We start from the raw sequence: 12,886 nt of genomic DNA on the forward strand, positions 1-12,886 counted from the left end.
GGTCTGTTCCATCATTATAATTAGATATATATGAGGTTTTAGTAACACAAAGCCTCCTCTTACCAACAGTTTCTGGATGGGGTTTAATGAGAGTTTTATGACTTGAATATCACTACTTAATTTATACCATACAAACAAAAAGAAACAAGGAAATGTAATTACTCCAAGCAGAGTAAAGTTTAAATGATGAAGTAAGGAGGGCATATTGATAATTGGGTTTTAAAGCATTAGGCTGAATTGAAGGCCTGTCCAGTTTGCCCACCTGGCTTGAGATACTAAGCGCTTAAGGAGGTCTTGTGGTAGTCAAGGTGTAGTGCCCTGGGTGCCTAGTGGTAGGACTAGTAGTCCTGCATTACAGCTCTTTCATTTTGTAGCAATGATCATGCTCACATGTATAAACAGAAGTGCCTAGTGTTGTGTCCCATAGTAAAATCAGTCATGCTTCTTGGCAACAGTAGGGACTGGTAGAATACCATCATATCCATGACCTGCTGAGCTTCACAAGTTACTGAAAAGCTGCCTCAAATACATAATAAAAGGATAAATTTCAGGGTCTTCTTCCTAAGAGACAAATTCATTATAAATGATATGAGCCAAATCCTTCCAGTGACTGCTGAATTACGTATTTCTGGAGCATGTGTACACTTGACTACTGTGGTGTAGCTCCTAAGCAGAGTTTTTGTGAGTTTCAACAATGAGCAAAAAGGGTAATGTGTGAAAGTCTATAGCAGAGAAGAGAAAATGGGATAAGGAAAAGCAAAGTACGGACACTGATCAGATCTGTCTTAAAGAGCACTCTCTGCTAAGAATTGAGTGCCAGTCAGCTCAATTGGTTCAGAAGACAGAGTAGTGTGCTGCCTGCCAGGAACAGAATTAACGTGTTGAAGACCCAACAGGAGAAATGCGTGCTGAGGAACAAAAAAGCTTGCTTTCTCCACCTATGATCTCATAACAAAAGAAACTGCTGTGAGTTTATGAAGGATGGTGATGGCAGGCTGTGGCATGAAGACATAGATAGAATCTTTGGTGATCTCCAGCAGAGTTTTGCCAGCCCATCCAGAAGGAGGATAAGGATAGGGGAAGACAGTGCAGAGAAGGTAAGGGAGGAAACACACAATTTCTCAAGTCTGGTTCTATTACACAGAAAGAAAGTGAGTGGGGAAAAGAGATAAGGGAGAAAGGAGTCACAAAAGCAAAGGGAGTGGGCAGGGATTTGGAGCTTCACAAAACTGAGTGAGGCCCCTGATCAAATTGATCAATCTTTAAAGCTGGCACTGCTCTGAGCATGAGGTTGAACTACAGATCTCGAGAGGTTCCTTCAAGTCTAAATTATTTGGTAACTCTTACAATAGGAAAGAAGTATTGCCATCATCAGCAGTGATCAGGTAGATGATACAATGAGTGATGAAAGGTCAGGTATGGAATTGGATGAGATTAGTAAGCTACAGCTGAGGTTCTTGTATGTTTTCTAGAGATGTCTTGCAGCACAGCGAAACTTCAATTACTCCTGCAGGACGTGAAATCAAATCTAATAATTACAATTGCAACACAGGTATCAAAAATGTGTTTTAATCAGGGAGAGCAGAACTAAAGGCAAAAGGTGATGAGATATTACTGTACATCGCTAATGATTGCTAACGTAGTAGACTGTAAAGTGTGAAGGCCACCAAAAATAAAGGTGCTTTGGATTACTGTTACATTAGAAGAAATTTGTTGAACTATTTCCCTTGTATTTGGTTGGCTATAGAGTCTGTTGTAGATACTAAGGTTGGTTTAGGTACAGGCATACTATAGATACAGGATTTTCCATAAATATTGTGGTATGTTTCCCTGTAATAACATATATGTAGCAGTTGAACAGATATTACAAAACATACCAGGACTGAAGTGTTCATTTGTTTTATAGTTAATATGTTTCTTCACATAGTTAATTAACAGCATCACTGACAAAAGATTATCTACATTAATTTTTATCCAGGTAAGTTATTAGAAAACTATGGAAGACTTGACTGTAGAAAACAAGCTTGCATCTATGATCACAGGTTTTATTTAAAACAATAAATAAATAAACAATAAATAATATTGTTTATTTAAAACAATAAATAAATAGAACAGGTTTTATTTTAAAAAATTAAAATTAAAAAAAATATTTAAAAAAATTTTAAAAATAAACATTCATATAAAAGGAAGAAATTGGTCTGTAACTAAAAATACATTTGCATGCTTTGTGCTACTGTATGCTTTGCTCCAGCTAACTTATTGGAAATATATTAGCTCAAGTGGAATATCACAGAAGAACAGCATGGGAATGAGGTGACTAGTGGAGAACCTTGCAGATAGATTTTCTGGGTTGTTCAATGTTTTCCATTAGAAGTAATGGTGGAAACAAGACTGTCTGGAATAGATTATTTTATTTTGATTATTTTATTTGAGGAAATTTGGATTATTTTCATATTTGAATTTGTCAAACTTCATCTTCCAGCTATTATTTCTTATAATACTTTATTCCGCTCTAGATTAAGGCACACCTGAACTTCTGTTATGATTGCTCACTGTGAAGAAAATCTATTTTAATCTTTTTTTTTTTTTTTTTTTTAACCTCCTAAAAATATTGACTTTTTCTACTTTCACATCATGAGTCATTTTCTCTCTTAGTAATTTTTGTGGCTATCATCTGAACCTACTTTTTCAGCATATTGAAGTGAATGTAGTTGTTATTACAACATTCTTATAATACCAAAAATTATTACAACAACAATTTATAGACCTGAAGTATTTGCAAGCAGTCCCAATTTGTTTCTTGAATATAAAATATCCTGGCTGTTAATTCATCTATATTCATCTTTGTTTATGTTCTCTGACCTCAGTAATATTAGCATTCTTCTCACTTATTAATGAACTTGATAATGTTTATTATCCCTAAACAACGTCAGAGGTTCTTCATGTATCTTCAGTTGTACAAACCAGAAAGATATGTTTAATATTTAAATAGCTAATGTCTCACATAATTGTATTTGAAGAAAGAATTTACCTTGCTTTGCACAGAGAAAGAAAATACTGTCATTCAAAAAAAGTTGCATAAAACATGAATACAGTTATAAAAGGGAATGTGCTGAGATAATAGCGTCCTGGATGGTGAGTATTGGCACAGACTTAAGTACTGTTAAAGGCACCATAACTCAGACCTCTGTTTACATTAGGCTGTGTAGAACTGCCATTTCTTGATGTGAATTTTGGGTCAATAGAGAAGTTTCAAAATTTGCCCAGAGAATCAAATACTTTAAAATATTTTGTTTGAATTTTCATCCCAGTATTTTGAAATGTGATAGGGATTATCACATTTAATAAATAATTCATGATAATTCAAAGGCATTTTATTAAGCTTCCAATTGCATGACTCTACATCTTCTGTTTCCACCACCTCAGTTTGCCCACCCCATATCTCTTCCTGACAGAATTGTTTTGGGAATTGAACACAGATTGGGGAGTGGTAGTCAGAGGACCGAGAACATACTTCTCTGTTAAATATTTTATTACTGAAATCTTCTCCATTTTAGAGATATCAAAAGAAGTAAGGTATGTATTTGGGGTATGTATAAACAATGTAATACTTCAGAATGTGGTCTGAAAATGTTTAGCAGAGTGTATTTGGAAAGATGCACTATTTCTGAATGAAGATGCTATGAGTGGGCTATAAAGGTTGTCATCAACAAGCAACAATACTCTAAGACCTTTAGAGTATTTCACACCATAGTTTTCTCTGTAGGTGCCTGATATTTTACAGCAGCTTACTCATAAAATATTTTAGTAAGTTTTAAAGTTTTATTGTTTCTATTTTTGTCTCTGTCTGTAGAGCCAAACTCCATTAATGCTACAATTCCAACTATAAAGAATTCTGGGAGAGGAAAGGAATTTATAAATAATGTATTTAGAAGCCTCTCAAATGATCTGCAGAATTTTTGACGCAGTGTTTAAAGGGGGAATGTCTCATGATACTCAGCCACAGAGAGATGTTTTATCCTTAGAGAGTTAAGTAGTAAGAGCTTCCTGGCTTTTTAATAGATTTAAATCTCTTGTTTGCAACCTGGGAGGGTCATTAAGCTTACAGGTAGCTTTAATTTGGGGCAGAGTAATTCCAAAGGGGAGATTCACAGTTTATTTGTGGAGAGAAAAGCTGACTTTCCTTGTCTGGGACATTTTTTAAGGTGGCTGTTAGAAACTGTTGAGGAGGTAAGATACTTTTAAATTAATGCAGTGAGAAAGGATTAACAGAGCGAAATGCAGGGTAGGCAACCAGCGGAACAAGATAAAATACCATTTCACTTTGTGTATCAGTGCACTAGCCCAGCAAAGAAATCTTGCTGCCAACCCAGGCTCTATAGAAAACCAGTGGCATCTTCAATGAGGCTTGACTTTCTACGAATGGGTAGTCCTCCATGCTACATTATTTCCATACCAACAGAGAAAAACTGCTAGAGCTGGGCTTTATGGAAAGGAAAAGGCAGGGAAAGTAGTCTTCAAGGAGAAAGACAGACACAAGTGAAAGGAAAACAAGGTTAAAGAAATAGCCTAATGTTTTGGTCCAGAGAATTTTAAACTGGAAACTTGGTATTCTGGGGAAAATGGTACCTTGCTTGACTGGGATCTGAGTCATGTAAATCCTGCACAAATGAAAGTACCATCTGGATCCCGAGTTCCGTGCTGGAAGTTTGCAAAGTGTCATCTGTGGCTCAAAGGCTGAGTCAGGTCTCCGGATGTTCTATATCCATTTTTAATATAAAATGTGGATGGTTTTCTATGGCAAATTTGTAGAAATTTTGGCGGAAACACTCCAAACATAACAGTAGTATCTCCTTCCTGGGAACTTTCCCTAGTGGCTTACTTGTTGTTTTGAATAGTTTGTTGGTGATTTAATTAGCTGTTTTTTCCTACAGATTTTTCTCCTGGGCAGCGCTGAAATACAAACACAACACAAACTGTTCTTTTCCTCAAATGGCTTTCAATCCAGGTGCCTGTTTCTGTGATGGGGCACAGGAAAGAGGAGTCCCACTCTCTTCCTTATCTCTAACATCTTTTCAGCTTCTTGGCAGCACCTATACAGTTTTCCTTTCTTCAATATCTGCAAATACGAAACTGCAATTTAGCCATCTGGGAATAATTCAGTTGAATCCATTTCTCCCCAGGGCTTCAGTGAGAATTCTCTCAGGATTGTTCTCTTAGATACATAGAAGATTGCTCACAATGTGAAAATTACTTCAGTTTATGCTTCCCTTTACAAGAAATCTATAGCTTTTTGATTTTCACAAACCCCACTAATCAGAAGCTAATTTTACGGGTCAGAAACAACTTTTAATGAAGACACTGTAGAAGATGCTGAAGAACATGAGGGAGACGTTCCATGGGAGCAGAAATTGCCAGTGGTTGAAATGCATCTGGAAGCAAACATTTAAATCCTGTACAGTTTCACATTTAGATCTAGAAGATGTAGCTCAGTGCAGATTAAAGAATTTCAAGAATTCCCTGCTGGCTTTCACCAAAGGAAAAATAAATCTTTAACTTCTTTTATTTCCTTCCCCTTCTTTTATTATAGGCACTTTGAATGCTTTTCTCACTTTTTTGTCTTCCGATTCCTCAAGTATTTCAACATTGTAAAAGCATCACCAGTATTTAAGCTGCCCTAAGGAGCAGAAGGCCAAAATCTTTTCTCTGTTGCTTTCTCATAAATGTTAAATAGTTCCTGCCATTTTCACAAGGTACAGGCAAAACAGAATATGATTCAAGGAATAACTCTTTGTTTGACAGTGACTGCCGAAGAACAAACCTGGTGATCTGAAAGGGAAAAGCTGGAGGCTGGACAAACAGATAAAAAAGGAAGTGAGCTGAATGCTATCCCAAATTCTGTGGTTGTCATATGGCTTGGCACAAGAGTCAGGTTTATTTTTTTGGTGAAGTCCCTGAATTGTAGCTTGGAGGTTGAAGCCAGTTCCTACAGCTTCTGTGTTTGGAATGTTCTTTGTTCTCCAGTCAGTTCCTGAAGTGATCCACCCACTGCTAGGACTGACTTTAAAGCTGCAGTTTGGTCTTTGTGGGATCAAAAGCAACCCTTCGAAATGAGACAGTCTCTGAGGATAAATTCCTTATTCTGTATCTTGCTACTCACAGTCCTACCCGGTTACTGTAAAACCATTTAACAGGGGATTAAAATTTTTCTGTGTCAAGTGACAAAAATTAATAACTCATTGAGAGGGATTCGTTGTCCATAAAAGCAAAAGTAACTTCGGGTTTCCAACACTATTCCAGCTATGTTACATTGCCAGAGGATTTTAAAGCTGGCTTTTCTCTCAGGTCTGATTTGGTTCTTGCTTGGCGATGCTGAGGTGCTTCAGAGTATTCCAGTCCTTCCTACACTAGTAATTAGAGGTTGATGAACCCAACATCAAAATGTCTTTGGGATGTTTGGAAAAGTATACAAGTTGCTCATTTTGTACCAGATGCTTATTGTAGTTCAGTCTGGAATGCTGCTAAAATTAATAGTGAAAGTAGTTCTGAATTCTGAAAGAAATAGGAATTGTCATGGGTTGTCTCTTTCTGGATTTATATTATCAGGTTTTATTCAATTGTAGCTGCATCTTTGCCAAAGGATTGAAGCTTGTAAAACAGTGGAAACCTAAGATTTCACAGAATTTAAGAAAGTTTCTTTTCTTCGTACCCAACCCTGCCTGAGGCCATCCATGATAGCTTTTTTAGTATTAAAAGCAATTCTAGCATTATGTTCTTGCATAATCTTCTGTATGATGTTACCTGGCAAACCTTTTTTATGCACTTTCTCAAAGGGCTCAAAACATGGCATTATGAGCTTTGGTGAAGGACAGAATAGGTAAGTGTATTAGACTAGAAGAACAAATGAGCTTGAGGGGCCAGGAGGAAGCAGGTACCATAACTGTTAATCATATAAATAACTTCTGGAATTTTAGTGTTGCTGGCTGGATAACAGAATTTCCATGCAGTGCAGAAATTCAAGGTAGTAATCTTTCATGTGTTGCCCAAATGCTATAAAAACTTTAAAAATAGGAAATAAATGACCATAGCAATTTTCAGATGAGTCAGAATGGTTTTATCTTTCTTTAGTCATTTATAAAAACCTGACAAAAAGAAAAAGAAAAATTTGCTGGTATAATTAGCTGTCCAAGGAAATGATTCCCAGAAGAGGAATCTTATTTTAAAGAGCTATCTATTGACTCGGTGGAATATGCTTTGTAAGACCTTCTTGAATATTAATGCCAGAAGTGAAGCCTTTCAGACACCATAGGAAGCATTTATTCATGTAAAGAAAATGAAGATGTGCAAATGAGTGGTACCAAGGTATAAGGAAATATTTCAGGAGAACTCTCAGGAAATGTCAGAGGGTGAAGCTGAGGCTGTTTTTTGTCTGGATTATTGCTTTGCTGGACATTCTTACACCATTTCTTATATCGTTTCAAGCACAACTGGGTTTTGAAAATGATCAGATGCGGCCACTATTAAAGGAAATACACCAAAAAAACGAAAGTAAAATTTCAAACATACCCCAAAAAAGAGAATTATCCTTCCATGTGTTAAGTTTACTGAGTAACAGTTTCTGCAGTACAATAATGATCTTTTTTTTTGAAATCAGTACATGCACTCCGTGACCCCTGTAGTACATCTACCTGTAGACAACATCTTAGCCATGAGAACATGGAACAACGTTTTTGAAAAACCACAACTTTGCTAAACTAAAGCCAATTCCTTTCAAAGCATGCAAGAGTACTAATTTTCATTGATTACTCAGTTATGGCCAAGTTTTAAACTTCATCTGTTTTTACTGTAGCTCTTCTGGAAAAAGTTTGGTCAGAATCACTCTCCCATAACCTGAAAATGGTTGCAGAGCTTTTGCTTCAACTTTAGGGGGATAAGAAAAAAAAATCTCTGTAGGCATGGAAAACTCCAGCCTGAACAATCAATGTTTCCAAAAACTGTGGCTGTGAGAAAAATAGGCTTTTAATTGGATTCATTTTGTGTATGTAACCATTTGGGTCCTATTGAGCAGCTGCTCTAATGATCATTTTGCTTATCAATGATAGGTAATTTCCTCTAACCAAATGTCCCTCTACAAGAGGGGTAAAAATAAGGAAAGCATACCTATGTATGCCTGTGTTTTGTGTTTTAAAAGTTTAAAAACTTCCTGTGCATATTTGTGCAAGAAGTCCACCCAGGACTCTTAATAGGAAGACACTGCTTCTGGCTAAGGAAATCCTTTAGCCGCAAATGGCTGGAGCTTGGAAGCGTGTTCTGGAAAAACTAGCATTGCTGGATTAGATGAACCTTTTATCCAGTACCTTCAAACTTGGGTGAACAAAACAAAAGCAGGGTGAGGAGAAAATTCTTGTGAGAAGATTGAATTTTGACTTCTTTGTCCTGAGTTTCATGGAGGATGCACAGACTTTGCTCTCCCTGCTGCTCATTGCAAATATCCCAGGTGCTTTTAGCACTGTGCTCTGGAGCTAGACATGTGCTGAGCTTGTTGCTCCTGCAGAGGACAGTTGGAGAAAGGTCTTGCCTTCCTGTGGCTGTTTGAACAGGAGGAGCTGGGGGCTGTTTTTTGGGTTTCTGTCTGGCTGCAGCATTGAATTACTTTGAGCTGTTAATCCTGCCGGGTCAGCCGCAGTGGATGAAGCTAAGCAGAAAGACTTAGCACTGAAGTTAATGTCAGGAAAATACTGGAGCTGACAGATAGAAGGGGCAAGTAGGTGATGCTTTTATCCTAGCTGATGGCAAAATGCTGGCTGCTAACATGTTAAGTAAGTTAAGCCACAGGTCTCAGTAATTAGATTTCAAGAGTTTTGAAAGCACTGAGAAAGGGCTGCCCTTTAAATGTGGGTGGTTTTTCTGTCCTTAATGACAAATAAGTGTCCTAGGTGACTCATATAAATGTAAATATTAAGTCAATGTTGAAACGGAGACAGCTGGCATCATCACTGTGGGCTTATTGGCCTGACTGAACAAAACACTGGGAAGGCGGAGGTGTGAATCAAGAGGGAATTAAATAGTAGTAAGCTGCATAATGCCAGTTCATAAAGGCTGATGCAGAATTTTGTTGAGGTGAGGGAAAAGAGAATTTACCAGTTTAATCTGACAGAGCTTTGAGGCTGTGAATTTACCTGCTAATGTTTGCTGTACTTATATGAGCTCCTTGGACCCTGAAAGGTATTATACTCTCCTGCCACCACCCCATACTTTAGTTTTGACATAAGAATGCAAAATCTTTGTGACCTAGTCAGTGAAACAAACAGGATCAGTCTTGAATGAAAGTAGTTTCCTATCTTTTATTAATTTTTTGAATCCTTTAGTTGCAGTTAACTCAAAGACCAAGGAAAGACAAGTAGTCAAGGGACATGTTTTGGAGAAAGGGGTTCAGTGAAGTACTTTCTGCCCCAGTATGGCGTTCTGTCTTGGCACAATGGTGGCCACGTTTGTCACAGCACTGAGTGATGCAGAGAAAAAATTGATCATGGTAGCTAATGGATGAACTCTAGCCAAAGCATTGTGCAGGGAGCTTAAAAGGTGACCTGAGCCTTCAGCCTTGCATCTGTAATCAAAGAGATAGGATATGGTGTGGGGATATTTCTGTGTCTGTACTTGGCACGAATTCTGTCCTTTTCTGGCACTCGTTGTTCAAGAGCATGTTGAATATGGGTTGGGCTTAGAGGTGAGCCATGAAAGTGATAATAGCATTGTTAAATGATGCTCATTCAAGCATTGCAACATTACACTCATTTCCTTTTGTTGAAGTTGTGCCACTGAGATAAGATAAGGTCAGATAAGGAAAGTTTCATGAGAGTGAGCCTGACTCTGTAAACTGCTGATCAGGGCCTTTACCTCCAAGGGAACTACAGAATTTAAAATATGGAATCACTAGTAGTAAGCAATAGCATCACCCCATTTCACAAGTGAGAGGCTGCCTCTGCTGGCATGAGAAGTATAGCCAAGCTGGCATTGCGAAGAACTTTCGGTGTGAGATATCTAATGAGATAAAAGAAGCTCTAGACATGCAAGCAGTGTCTTGCAGGTAAAAATAGACACAGCTCCAGGAAAACCTAGGAACTTGTGCACTCGTGTTTGGAGCACAGTGTCCATGCAGTGACCATAAGCTCCCTGTTTTGAGAATTACCACTTTGTCTTTGAACTCTCTTCTTGTGAATCAACTGGATTAGGATGTGTTGGTGCCTTGTAGCTGCAAGTCCCACTAAGAAGGCATTTCTAAATTGCAGTAAGCAAGACAAATAATTCTTCCCGACTCCCTGAATGGCAGAGATGCTAAGACAATAAGCTTTTGATTTTGATAGACAACTCCCCAAAATTAGAGGAAGGGGTGGAGAAGGTTCAGTGAAATGACTATTTGTAAAATTATCAACACCACCAAAAATGAATTTGAGAGCTGAATAAGAGCTTTTTTATTATTGTTATTATTTTTAAAAAGCCCTGAGTATAGCAGGAATCAAAGCAGTTTATTTTAATGAAAAATCAAAACATTTAAACTCTTCTGAAATGCTTAAAGGTTTTTGGCCAAAAAATATCAGCCAAAATACAGAGAATTTTGGTGGACTTAAATAAGCATTTTTCAGAGGAAAAGCATTTGTTCCAAAAAAATGTCACCATTCTCTAGTCAACAGAACATTATAAACAAGCCAAGTAAAATCATTAATCTGTTATGTAAAATTATAGAAAGACCCCACCAAAGAATGATATTCCCTCTTTAGGGAATCCATTCCATCTGATCAAAAATCTGAGAAAGGCCTTAGATATGATAATAAACTAAAGAGTATAAGGCTAAAATTTCCCCTCCCTTTCCCCAAAATAATGAAGTTAGGCAGTTTAATCCAAGTGGTCTAGTTTCCAAAAGTGCCTTCTCCATGTGGCGAGCATGTTGGGCCTGTGTTCAAGTCCTTCAGCTGGCTCCTAGCTTTGGATGCCAGGTCTTCCCTGACATTGAAGAATCAAGTCCCAGCTACATTAGGAGGTTGAATTTCAGTCTCTGAGCCACCACAGCAGCTGTGACAGTGCTGACTTTCAGGCACAACTGCACTGTGTAACAGCTCAGTTGAAAGGGCCTGGCTAGGACACAAAAACCCAGAAGAGAAAAGGCAAGCAGGAATAGTGGCTCTCTTTGGGAAAAAGCAAAAGCTCCATTGTTCTTGCCTTCAGAACTGCTGTTCAAAAAACTTGTCTCTGAACTTCCCATCAATTGCTGCTACTCCCTTTCCAGTTGCTCTCTTGCTCCAGCTCTTCTCAATCAGGTTTTCCTCAAAAAGAAACAAGACAGAGCTTGTAGAAAGGTCCCAATGGATTTAGTAACTTAAAGGGTGCTTCGATTTTTTTTTTTTTTTTGGTGATGGACAGCAATAGAAATCCCAGTTAGATTGGTGGTCTATGAAGAGTTTGGGAAAGGAGAGAGGAAATTAAAATGGTATTTTAAAAAGCAACAGGTTATTTCACAATGAAAACATCATATTTGGGAATATATTTCATTTTTATTATGTATAGAGATAAAAGAGATGGTAGAGTCCAATATTTGGCATTTGAGACTGATGGTATTTAGCCTGACGAAGAAAAAGAAATAAAAATACTGCATCTCCAGTCTTCTGTTTCTTCAGATGTGGCTGCAGTTTGAGCACAGAGGCATCTCTCAAGGAACTGCCAGATACATCAATGTCTCTGTAAAAATTAACAAAATGGAACTGTCAATTATTTAAAAATGTAGATGCAGCAAGCAGTGAGCTGTTTGCTGTGTCTGGCATTCTTCTCAAGGAGGGGTGCCAGAAATTTACTGGCAAAACACTTCAGCTAAGTGATCTCAGATGAAAAAATGACAGCTTCTGCTAATGAACAGTCAGTGCTATGAGCATAAACATTCATCAGTAGTCCCAGAGTGGAGGGATTGTGGTAGTATCTGGCTTTCCAGAGGCTGTCCTGTTCTTTGCACCCATGTGCACATCTAGCCCAGACTTGATCTGTGACAGTACTGGAGCAGGAACATATACCACCAGACGAAAGAGCAAAGGGCATCTGCTCCCAAGGGCACAGCTCAAATGCCTCGGCGGTCCCTTCCCAGAGTGTAACAGCTCATTCCAGAGACAGCTGCAGGAAGGCTCAGCATACCCACAGCTCCCAAGGATGGTGGAGAAGAGCATAGGAACCATCCCACGTCCTGCCCCAGCTGTGGCCAGCAGCAGATGCCTGGGAGAAGAGAACCAAAACCAGCACGGTATGATCCGTTGCGGGTCTGGCATCTGCTGTGACACGTGGTGAGATGCAAGATGTACGGGCAACTTGTACTTATGAGCCACTGTGCTAACCTGTTTTCTGTTAACTGTCCTAATCGCTTTTTGAACCCCTTCATACTTCTGGTTTCCATAAGGTAACAGGCATGCATTTCACCATTTAATTACATACTGTGTGGGAAAAGGCCTTCCTTTCTCTCCATGGCATTCAAAATGAATTGTTTTGGGTGATGTGTATGTTTGGGAATATTTCTGTGTAACCACAAATGAATTACTAAGACTGATACAAGTGTCAACTTGATTTAAAAGCTAAAACATTAGATCAGCAGTTTATGCGCTGTAGACACTAACAAACACTTTAAAGTGTTCTACAGTCAAAAACTTTAAAGAAAGAAGGCAGCTGTGGCTATAGTGCTAAAGGTTTAGTGTCTTTATTTGTGGGAAGCCCATGTTAACTGGCACAAATAACATCCTGACATTGCCAGAAGGGGCCTTTTCAGTGCGTTCTCCTCACCTCCAGATGGCAAACACACAGATGTGTACATCATCTGCAAATTGAATGCAAGCCTGGAAGAGATTTGGTGTTT

The sequence above is a fragment of the Aythya marila genome (genome assembly GCF_965140915.1).
Source record: "Aythya marila genome assembly, chromosome: 4".
NCBI classification, from domain to species: domain Eukaryota; kingdom Metazoa; phylum Chordata; class Aves; order Anseriformes; family Anatidae; genus Aythya; species Aythya marila.